Genomic DNA, 13439 nt, shown 5'->3' on the forward strand with positions numbered 1-13439 from the left:
TATACAGATGACTGTGTAGATACTTCCATTTTTTTACAGATGGCGGTGTAGATATTTCCATGTTTATACAGATAGCCGTGTGGCTATTTCCATGTTTATACAGGTAGCGATGTAGATATTTCCATGTTTATAGAGATGGCTGTGTAGATATTTCCATGTTTATGCAGTTGGCACTGTAGATATTTCCATGTTTATACAGATAGTGGTGTAGTTATTTCCATGTTTATACAGATGAGTGTGAAGGTATTTCCATGTTTATAGAGATGGCGGTGAAGATATTTCTATGTTAATAGAGATGGCAATGAAGATATTTCCATCTTTATAGAGATTGCAGTGGAGATATTTCCATGTTAATACAGATAACGATGTAGTTGTTTCCATGTTTATACAGATAGCAGTGTAGATATTTCCATGTTTATTCAGATAGCAGTGGAGATATTTCCATGTTTATACAGATAGCGGTGGAAATATTTCCATGTTTATACTGTTAGCGTTGGAGATATTTCCATGTTTATAGAGATGGCGGTGTAGATATTTCCAACTTTATACAGATAGCCGTGTAGATATTTCCATGTTTACACAGATGGTGTTGTAAATATTTCCATGTTTATACAGATAGCGGTGTGGCTACTTCGATGTTTATACAAATAGCGGTGTAGATATTTCCATGTTTATACAGATGGCTGTGTAGATATTTCCATGTGTATACAGATGGCAGTGTAGATATTTCCATGTTTATACAGAAGGAGGTGTAGATACTTTCATGTTTACACAAATGACTGTGTAGTTATTTCCACGTTTTTACAGGTGGCGGTGTTGATACTTCCATGATTATACAGATAGCGGTGTGGCTATTTCCATGATTATACAGATAGCGATGTAGATATTTCCATGTTTATAGAGATGGCTGTGTAGATATACCCATGTTTATGAAGGTGGCAGTGTAGATATTTCCATGCTTATACAGATAGTGGTGTAGGTATTTCCATGTTTATACAAATGAGTGTGTAGGTATTTCCATGTTTACAGAGATGGCGGTGTAGATATTTCCATGTTTATAGAGATAGCCGTGTAGATATTTGCATGTTTATAAAGATAGCGGTGTAGACGTTTCTATGTTTATAGAGATAGCAGTGTAGGCATTTCCATATATATACAGATGGCGGTGTAGATATTTCCATGTTTATACAGATGGCGGTGTGGCTATTTCCATGTTTGTACAGATGGCAGTGAAGATATTTCCATGTTAGTACAGATAGCGATGTAGATATATCCATGTTTATACAGATAGCGGTGCAGATATTTCCATGTTTATACAGATAGTGTTGCAGATATTTCCATGTTTATACAGATAGCGGTGTAGATATTTCCATGTTTATAGAGATAGCGGTGTAGATATTTCCATGTTTATACAGATAGCGGTGGTGATATTTCCATGTTTATAGAGATAGCGTTGGAGATATTTCCATATTTATAGAGATGGTGGTGTAGATATTTCCAACTTTATACAGATAGCGGTGTAGATATTTCCATGTTTATACAGATTGCGGTGTAGATATTTCCATGTTTACACAGATAGTGGTGTAGGTATTTCCATGTTTATAGAGATCGCGTTGTAGATATTTCCATGTTTATGCCGATTGCTGTGTAGATATTTACATGTGTATACAGATGGCAGAGTACGTGTTTCCATGTATATACAGATGGAGGTGAAGATACTTCCATGTTTCTACAGATGACTGTGTAGATATTACCATGTTTTTACAGATGGCGGTGTAGATATTTCCATGTTTACAGAGATGGCTGTGTAGATATTTCCATGTTTATACAGATAGTGGTGTAGATATTTCCATGTTTATGCAGATGACTGTGAAGGTATTTCTATGTTTATACAGATGGTGGTGTAGATATTTCCAAGTTTATGTAGATAGCGGTGTAGATATTGCCATGTTTATGGAGATAGCAGTGTAGATATTTCCATGTTTATACAGATAGCGGTGTAGTTATTTCCATGTTTATAGAGATGGCGTTGTAGATATTTCCATATTTATACAGATAGCGGTGTAGATAATTCCATGTTTATAGAGATAGCGGTGGAGATATTTCCATGTTTACAGAGATAGCGGTGGAGATATTTCCATGTTTATACAGATAGCGATGTAGATATTTCCATGTTTATAGAGATGGCTTTGTAGATATTTCCATGTTTATACAGATAGTGGTGTAGACATTTCCATATTTATAGAGATAGCTGTGTAGATATTTCCATATTTATACTGATAGCGGTGTAGATATTTTCATGTTTAAACAGAGAGCGGTGTAGATATTTCCATCTTTATACAGATAGCGGTGTAGTTACTTCCATGTTTATACAGATGACTGTGTAGATATTTCCATGTTTATACAGATGACGGTGTTGATATTTCCATGATTATAGAGATGGCTGTGTAGATATTTCCATGTTTATACAGATAGCTGTGTTGATATTTCCATGTTTATAGAGATAGCAGTGTTGATATTTCTATATTTATACAGATAGCCGTGTAGATATTTCCATATTTATACTAACGGTGGCGTATATATTTCCATGTTTATACAGATAGCGGTGTGGCTACTTCCATGTTTATGCAGATGGCAGTGTAGATATTTCCATGTTAATACAGATAGCGATGTAGATATTTCCATGTTTATACAGATAGCTGTGGAGATATTTCCATGTTTATACAGATGGCTGTTTAGATATTTCCATGTGTATACAGATGGCAGTGTAGATATTTCCATGTTTATACAGATGGAGGTGTAGATACTTCCATGTTTACACAAATGACTGTGAAGATATTTCCAAGTATTTACAAATGGCGGAGTAGATATTTCCATGTTTATACAGATAGCAGTGTGGCTATTTCCATGTTTATAGAGATAGCGATGTAGATATTTCCATGATTATAGAGATGGCTGTGTAGATATTTCCATGTTTATACAGATCGCGGTGTAGTTATGACCATGTTTATACAGATAGTGGTGTAGATATTTCCATGTTTATGCAGATGACTGTGTAGGTATTTCTGTGTTTATGCAGATGGTTTTGTAGAGATTTCCAAGTTTATACAGGTAGCGGTGTAGATATTTCCATGTTTATACAGACAGCGGTGTTGGTATTTCCATGTTTATAGGGATAGCGGTGTAGATATTTCCATGTTAATACAGATGGCTCTGTTGATATTTCCATGTGTATACAGATGGCAGTGTAGGTATTTCCATGTTTATACAGATGGAGGTGTAGATATTACCATGTTTCCGCAGATGACTTTGTAGATATTTTCATGTTTTTACAGATAGCGGTGTGGCTATTTCCATGTTTATACAGATAGCGATGAAGATATTTCCAAGTTTATGCAGATAGCGGTGTAGATATTTCCATGTGTATACAGATAGCGGTGTAGATATTTCCATGTTTATAGAGATAGCGGTGTAGATATTTCCATATTTATACAGATAGCGGTGTATTTTCATGTTAATAAAGATGGCGGTGTAGATACTTCCAAGTTTACAGAGATAGTGGTGGAGATATTTCCATGTTTATAGAGATAGCGATGGAGATATTTCCATGTTTATACAAATAAAGATGTAGATATTTCCATGTTTATTCAGATAGTGGTGTACATATTTCCATCTTTATACAGATAGCGGTGTACATATTTACATGTTTATACAGATAGCGGTGTAGGTATTTCCATGTTTATTCATATAGCGTTGGAGATATTTCCATGTTTATACAGATAGAAGTGTAGATAATTCCATGTTAGTAGAGATAGTGGTGGAGATATTTCCATGTATGTACAGATAGCGATGTAGATATTTCCATGTTCATAGAGATAGCGGTGTAGATATTTCCATGTTTATAGAGATAGCGGTGTAGATATTTTCATGTTTATACAGATAGCTGTGTAGATATTTCCATGTTTATAGAGATAGTAGTGTAGATATTTCCATACCTATACAAATAGCCGTGTAGACATTTCGATGTTTATTCAGATGGTGGTGTAGATATTTCCATGTTTATACAGATGGAGGTGCAGATATTTCCATGTTTATGCAGATGACTGTGTAGGAATTTCTATGTTGACACAGATGGTCGTGTAGATATTTCCAAGTTTATACAGATAGCTGTGTAGATATTACCATGTTTATGCAGATAGCGGTGTAGATGTTTCTATGTTTATAGAGATAGCAGTGTAGGTATTTCCATATATAAACAGATGGCGGTGTAGATATTTCCATGTTTATAGAGATAGCCATGTAGATATTTCCATGTTTATACAGATAGCGGTGTGGGCATTTCCATGTTTATACACATAGCGGTGTGGCTATTTCCATGTTTATATGGATGGCAGTGAAGGTATTTCCATGTTAATACAGATAGTGATGAAGATATTTCCATGTTTATACAGATAGCGGTGCAGATATTTCCATATTTATAGAGACAGCGGTGTAGATATTTCCATGTTTATACAGATAGTTGTGTAGATATTTCAATGTTTATAGAGATAGCAGTGTTGATATTTCCATATTTATACAGATAGCCGTGTAGATATTTCCACGTTTTTACAGATGGCGGTGTAGATATTTCCATGTTTATACAGATAGCGATGTGGCTATTTCCATGTTTATACAGATAGCGATGTAGATATTTCCATGTTTATAGAGATGGCTGTGTAGATATTACCATATTTATAAAGATCGCGGTGTAGATATTTCCATGTTTATACACATAGTGGTGTAGATATTTCCATGATTATGCAGATGACTGTGAAGGTATTTCTATGTTTATGCAGATGGTGGTGTAGATATTTCCAAGTTTATGCAGATAGCGGTGTAGATATTTCCATGTTTATGGAGATAGCGGTGTAGATATTTCCATGTTTATACAGATAGCGGTGTAGTTATTTCTATGTTTATAGAGATAGCGGTGTGGATATTTCCATGTTTATACAGAGAGCGGTGTAGATATTTCCATGTTAATAAAGATGGCGGTGTAGATATTTCCATGTTTATACAGATAGCGGTGGAGATATTTCCATGTTTATAGAGATAGCCGTGGAGATATTTCCATGTTTATGCAGACAAAGATGTAGATATTTCCATGTTTATACAGATAGTGGTGTAGATATTTCCATGTTTTTACAGATGGCGGTGTAGATATTTCCATGTTTATACAGATAGCGGTGCAGATATTTCCATATTTATAGAGACAGCGGTGTAGATATTTCCATATTTATACTGATAGCGGTGTAGATATTTCCATGTTTATACATATAGCGGTGTAGATATTTCCATGTTTATACAGATAGCGGTGTAGTTATTTCCATGTTTATACAGATGACTGTGTAGATATTTCCAGTTTATACAGATGACGGTGTAGATATTTCCATGTTTATAGAGATTGCGGTGTACTTATTTCCATGTTTATACAGATAGCTGTGAAGATATTTCCATGTTTATAGAGTTAGCAGTGTAGATATTTCCATGTTTATACAGATAGCGGTGTGGCTGTTTCCATGTTTATACAGATGGCTTTTTAGACATTTCCATGTTTATACTGATAGTGGTGCAGATATTTCCATGTTTAAAAAGATAGCCGTGTAGATAATTCCATGTTTATAGAGATAGCGGTGTAGATATTTCCATGTTCATACAGATAGCGGTGGAGATATTTCCATGTTTATACATATAGCGTTGCAGATATTTCCATATTTATACAGATAGCTGTGTAGATATTTCGATGTTTATTCAGATGGTGGTGTAGATATTTCCACGTTTATACAGATAGCGGTGTGGCTACTTTCATGTTTATAGAGATGGCAGTGTGGATATTTCATGTTTATAAAGATAGCGATGTAGATATTTCCGTGTTTATAGAGATAGCGGTGTAGATATTTCCAACTTAATACAGATAGCGGTGTAGATATTTCCATGTTTATACAGATTGCAGTGTAGATATTTCCATGTTTACACAGATAGTGGTGTAGATATTTCCATGTTTATAGAGATAGCGGTGTAGATATTTCCATGTTTATGCAGATTGCTGTGTAGATATTTCCATGTGTATACAGATGGCAGAGTACGTATTTCGATGTTTATACAGATGGAGGTGAAGTTTCTTCCATGTTTCTACAGATGACTGTGTAGGTATTACCATGTTTTTACAGATGGCGGTGTTGATATTTCCATGTTTATACAGATAGTGGTGTGGCTATTTCCATGTTTATACAGATAGCCATGTAGATATTTCCGTGTTTACAGAGATGGCTGTGGAGATATTTCCATGTTTATACAGATAGCGGTGTAGACATTTCCATATTTATAGAGATAGCGGTGTAGATATTTCCATATTTATACAGATAGCGGTGTAGATATTTCTATGTTTATACAGAAAACGGTGTAGATATTTCCATCTTTATACAGATAGCGGTGTAGTTATTTCCATGTTTATACAGATGACTGTGTATATATTTCCATGTTTATACAGATGACGGTGGATATATTTCCATGATTCTAGAGATTGCGGTGTAGATATTTCCATGTTTATACAGATAGTTGTGTAGATATTTCAATGTTTATAGAGATAGCAGTGTTGATATTTCCATATTTATACAGATTGCCGTGTAGATATTTCCACGTTTTTACAGATGGCGGTGTAGATATTTCCATGTTTATACAGATAGCGATGTGGCTATTTCCATGTTTATACAGATAGCGATGTAGATATTTCCATGTTTATAGAGATGGCAGTGTAGATATATCCATGTTTATACACATTGCAGTGTAGATATTTCCATATTTATACAGATAGTGGTGTAGATATTTCCATGTTTATACAGATGACTCTGTAGGTATTTCTATGATTATACAGATGGTGGTGTAGTTATTTCCAAGTTCATAGAGATAGCTATGTAGATATTTCCATGTATATACTGATAGCGGTGTAGATATTTCCATGTTTACAGAGATAGCGGTGTAGATATTTCCATATTTACACAGATTGTGGTGTAGATATTTCCAAGTTTATACAGATAGCGGTGTAGATATTTCCTTGTTTATACAGATAGCGGTGTAGACATTTCCATGTTTATAAAGATAACGGTGGAGATATTTCCATGTTTATAGAGATGGCGGTGTAGATATTTCCAAGTTTACAGATAGCGTTGGAGATATTTCCATATTTATACAGATAGCTGTGTAGATATTTCGATGTTTATTCAGATGGTGGTGTAGATATTTCCACGTTTATACAGACAGCGGTGTGGCTACTTTCATGTTTATAGAGATGGCAGTGTAGATGTTTCCATGTTTATAAAGATAGCGAAGTAGATATTTCCGTGTTTATAGAGATAGCGGTGTAGATATTACCATGTTTATACAGATGGCTGTGTGGATATTTCCATGTGTATACAGACGACAGTGTAGATATTTCCATGTTTACACAGATGGAGGTGTAGGTATTTCCATGTTTATACAGATCACTGTGAGGATACTTCCATGTTTTTACAGATGGCGGTGTAGATATTTCCATGTTTATACAGATAGCCGTGTGGCTATTTCCATGTTTATACATATAGCGATGTAGATATTTCCATGTTTATAGAGATGGGTGTGTAAATTTTTCCATGTTTTTGCAGATGGCACTGTAGATATTTCCATGTTTATACAGATAGTGGTGTAGGTATTTCCATGTTTATACAGATGAGTGTGTAGGTATTTCCATGTATATAGAGATGGCGAAGATATTTCCATGTTTATAGAGATGGCAATGAAGATATTTCCATGTTTATGGAGATAGCGGTGTAGATATTTCCATTTTTATACAGATAGCAGTGGAGATATTTCCATGTTTATACAGATAGTGGTGGAGGTATTTCCATGTTTATACTGATTGCGTTGGAGATATTTCCATGTTTATAGAGATGGCGGTGTAGATATTTCCAACTTTATACAGATAGCGGTGTAGATATTTCCATGTTTACAAAGATTGCGGTGTAGGTATTTCCATGTTTATAGAGGTAGCGGTGTAGATATTTCCATGTTTATACAGATTGCAGTGTAGATATTTCCATGTGTATACAGATGGCAGTGTACGTATTTCCATGTTTATACAGAAGGAGGTGAAGATACTTCCATGTTTCTACAGATGACTGTGTAGCTATTTCCATGTTTTTACATATGGCGGTGTAGATGTTTCCATGTTTATACAGATAGTGGTGTGGTTATTTCCATGTTTATACAGATAGCGATGAAGATATTTCCATGTTTATAGAGATGGCAGTGTAGATATTTCCATGTTTATACAGATTGCGGTGTAGACATTTCCATATTTACAGAGATAGCGGTGTAGATATTTCCATATTTATACTGATAGCGGTGGAGGTATTTCCATGTTTATACAGATAGCGCTGTAGGTATTTCCATGTTTATAGAGATGGCTGTGTAGATATTTCCATGTGTATACAGATGGCAGTGTAGATATTTCCATGTTTATAGAGATAGAGTTGTAGATATTTCCATATTTATACAGATAGCCGTGTAGATATTTCCATATTTATTCAGATGGTGGTGTATATATTTCCATGTTTATACAGATAGCGGTGTGGCTACTTCCATGTTTATGCAGATGGCAGTGTAGATATTTCCATGTTTACAGATAGCGATGTAGATATTTCCATGTTTATACAGATAGCGGTGTAGGTATTTCCATGTTTATAGAGATGGCTGTGTAGATATTTCCATGTTTATACAGATGGAGGTGTAGATATATCCATGTTTACACAAATGACTGTGTAGTTATTTCCAAGTTTTTACATATGTCGTTGTAGATAGTTCCATGTTTATACAGATAGCGGTGTGGCTATTTCCATGATTATACAGACAGCGATGTAGATATTTTGATGTTTATAGAGATGGCTGTGTAGATATTCCCATGTTTATGCCCGTGGCAGTGTAGATATTTCCATGTTTATACAGATAGTGGTGTAGGTATTTCCATGTTTATACAAATGAGTGTGTAGGTATTTCCATGTTTATAGAGATGGCGGTGTAGATATTTCCATGTTTATAGAGATAGCCGTGTATATATTTCCATGTTTATACAGATAGCGGTGTAGACATTTCTATGTTTATAGAGATAGCAGTGTAGGTATTTCCATATATATACAGATGGCGGTGTAGATATTTCCATGTTTATAGAGATAGCCATGTAGATATTTCCATGTTTATACCGATAGCTGTGTAGACATTTCCGTGTTTATACAGATAGCGGTGTGGCTAATTCCATGTTTATATGGATGGCAGTGAAGATATTTCCATGTAAATACAGATAGCGATGTAGATATTTACATGTTTATACAGATAGCGGTGCAGATATTTAAAAGTTTATACAGATAGCGTTGCAGGTATTTCCATGTTTATACAGATAGCAGTGTAAATATTTCTATGTTTTTACAGATAGCAGTGGAGATATTTCCATGTTTATACAAATAACGTTGGAGATATTTCCATGTTTATAGAGATGGCGGTGTAGATATTTCCAACTTTATACAGATAGCGGTGTAGATATTTGCGTGTTTATACAGATAGCGGTGTAGATATTTCCATGTTTACACAGATAGCGGTGTAGGTATTTCCATGTTTATAGAAGTAGTGGTGTAGATATTAACATGTTTATACAGATTGCGGTGTAGATATTTCCATGTGTATACAGATGGCAGTGTACGTATTTCCATGTTTATACAGAAGGAGGTGAAGATACTTCCATGTTTCTACAGATGACTGTGTAGCTATTTCCATGTTTTTACAGATGGCGGTGTAGATGTTTCCATGTTTTTACAGATAGTGGTGTGGTTATTTCCATGTTTATACAGATAGCGATGTAGATATTTCCATGTTTATAGAGATGGCTGTGTAGGTATTTCCATGTTTATACAGATTGCGGTGTAGACATTTCCATATTTTTAGAGATAGCAGTGTAGATATTTCCATATTTATACTGATAGCGGTGTAGATATTTGCATGTTTATACAGATAGCGGTGTAGATAATTCCATGTTTATACAGCTAGCGGTGTAGTTATTTCCATGTTTATACAGATGACTGTGTTTATATTTCCATGTTTATACAGATGACGGTGGAGATATTTCCATGTTTATAGAGATTGCAGTGTAGATAGTTCCATGTTTATACAGATAGCTGCGTAGATATTTCCATGTTTATAGAGATAGTGTTGTAGATATTTCCATATTTATACAGATAGCCGTGTAGATATTTCCATATTTATTCAGATGGTGGTGTATATATTTCCATGTTTATACAGATAGCGGTGTGGCTACTTCCATGTTTATACAGATGGCAGTGTAGATATTTCCATGTTTATACAGATAGCGATGTACATATTTCCATGTTTATACAGATAGCGGTGTAGGTATTTCCATGTTTATAGAGATGGCTGTGTAGGTATTTCCATGTGTATACAGATGGCAGTGTAGATATTTCCATGTTTATTCAGATGGAGGTGTAGATATTTCCATGTTTATACAGATAGCGGTGTGGCTACTTCCATGTTTATACAGATAGCGATGTAGATATTTCCATGGATCTCAAGATAGCGGTGCAGATATTTCCATGTATATACAGATAGCGGTGTGGCTATTTCCATGTTTATACAGATGGCAATGCAGATATTTTCATGTTAATACAGATAGCGTTGTAGATATTTCCATGTTTATACAGATAGCGTTGTATATATTTGCATGTTTATACAGATAGCGGTGGAGATATTTCCAGGTTTATACAGATAGCGTTTGAGATATTTCCATGTTTATAGAGATGGCGGTGTAGATATTTACAAGTTTACACAGATGGCGGTGTAGATATTTCCATGTTTATACAGGTAGAGTTGTTGATATTTCCATGTTTCTACAGATAGCGGTGTAGGTATTTCCATGTTTATACAGATAGCGGTGTAGATATTTCCATGTTTATAGAGATAGCGGTGTAGATATTTCCATGTTTATACAGATTGCTGTGTAGATATTTCCATGTGTATACAGATGGCAGTGTAGATATTTCCATGTTTATTCAGATGGAGGTGTGGATACTTCCATGTTTCTACAGATTACTGTGTAGATATTTCCATGTTTTTACACGTGGCGGTGTAGATATTTCCATGTTTATACAGATAGCGGTGTGGCTCTTTCCATGTTAATACAGATAGCGATGTAGATATTTCCATGTTAATAGAGATGGCTGTGTAGTTATTTCCATGTTTATACAGATAGCGGTGTAGTTATTTCCATGTTTATAGAGATAGCGGTGTTGATATTTCCATATTTATACAGATAGCAGTGTAGATAATTCCATGTTTATTCAGATGGCGGTGTAGATATTTCCATGTTTATACACATAGCAGTGTGTCTGTTTCCATGTTTATACAGATGGCAGTGTAGATATTTCCATGTTTATACAGATAGAGGTGTAGATATTTTCATGTGTATAAAGATAGCGGTGTAGATATTTCCACGTTTATAAAGATAGCGGTGTAGATATTTCCATGTTTATAGAGATAGCGGTGGAGATATTTCCATGTTTATAGAGATAGCGGTCGAGATACTTCCATGTTCATCCATATAACGATTTAGATAATTCCATGTTTATACAGATAGCGGTGTAGATATTTCCATGTTTATACAGATATCGGCGTAAATATTTCCACGTTTATACAGATAGCGGTGTAGATAATTCCATCTTTATAGAGATAGCGGTGGAGATATTTCCATGTTTGTACATATAGCAATGTAGATATTTCCATGTTCATACAGATGTTGGTGGAGATGTTTCTATGTTTATACTGATAGCGGTGGAGATATTTCCATGTTTATACAGATAGCGTTGGAGATATTTCCATGTTTATAGAGATGGCGGTGTAGATATTTCCATATTTATACAGATAGCCGTGTAGATATTTCGATGTTTATTCAGATGGTGGTGTAGATTTTTCAATGGTTATACAGATAGCGGTGTGGCTACTTCCATGTTTATACAAATGGCAGTGTAGATATTTCCATGTTGATACAGATGGCTGTGTGGATATTTCCATGTGTATACAGATGGCAGTGTAGATATTTCCATGTTTACACAGATGGAAGTGTAGTTATTTCCATGTTTATAGAGATGACTGTGTAGATATTTCCATGTTTTTACAGATGGCGGTGTAGATATTTCCATGTTTATACAGAAAACGGTGTGGGTATTCCCATGTTTATACAGATAGCGATGTAGATATTTCCATGTTTATAGAGATGGCTGTGTAGCAATTTCCATGTTTATACAGATCGCAGTTAAAATATTTCCATGTTTATACGGATAGTGGTGAAGATACTTCCATGTTTATACAGAAGACTGTTTAGGTATTTCTATGTTTATACAGATGGCGGTGTAGATATTTGCAAGTTTATACAGATAGCGGTGTAGATATTTCATGTTTATACAGATAGCGGTGTAGATATTTCCATGTTTATTCAGATAGCGGTGTAGGTATTTCCATGTTTATACAGATGGCTGTGTTGATATTTCCATGTTTATACAGATGGCCGTGCAGATATTTCCGTGTTTTCACAAATGGTAGTGTAGATATTTCCATGTTTATACAGATAGCGGTGTAGACATTTCCACGTGTATAGAGATAGCAGTGTAGATATTTCCATAGTTATACAGATCGTGGTGTAGATATTTGCATGTTTATACAGATAGCGGTGTAGATAATTCCATGTTTATACAGATAGCGCAGTAGATATTTCTATTTTTATACAGATCGTTGTGTAGATGTTTCCATGTTTATACAGATAGCGGTGCAGATATTTCCATGTTTATAAAAGTAGCGGTGCAGATATTTCCATGTTTGTACAGAAAGTGGTGTAGACATTTCCATCTTTCTAAAGATGTCAGTGTAGATATTTCTATGTTTATACAGATGGAGGTGTAGATATTTCCATGCTTATTCAGATGGCGGTGTAGATATTTCCATGTTAATGCTGATGGCGGTGTAGATATTTCCATGTTTATAGAGATTGCGGTGTAGATATTTCTATGTTTATTGCGATAGCGGTGTAGATAATTCCATGTTTACAAAGATAGCGGTGTAGATATTTCCATGTTTATAGAGAGAGAGTTGTATATATTTCCATATTTTTACACATAGCGGTGTAGATATTTCCATGTTTATTCAGATGGCAGTATAGATATTTCCATGTTTAAACAGATACCGGTGAGGCTATTTCCAAGTTTATACAGATAGCGGTGTAGATATTTCCATGTTTATCCAGATGGCAGTGTAGATATTTCCATGTTTATATAGATGGCAGTGTAGATATTTCCATGTTTATACTGATAGTG

Source organism: Pan paniscus, chromosome X, assembly GCF_029289425.2.
Source record: "Pan paniscus chromosome X, NHGRI_mPanPan1-v2.0_pri, whole genome shotgun sequence".
NCBI lineage: Eukaryota > Metazoa > Chordata > Mammalia > Primates > Hominidae > Pan > Pan paniscus.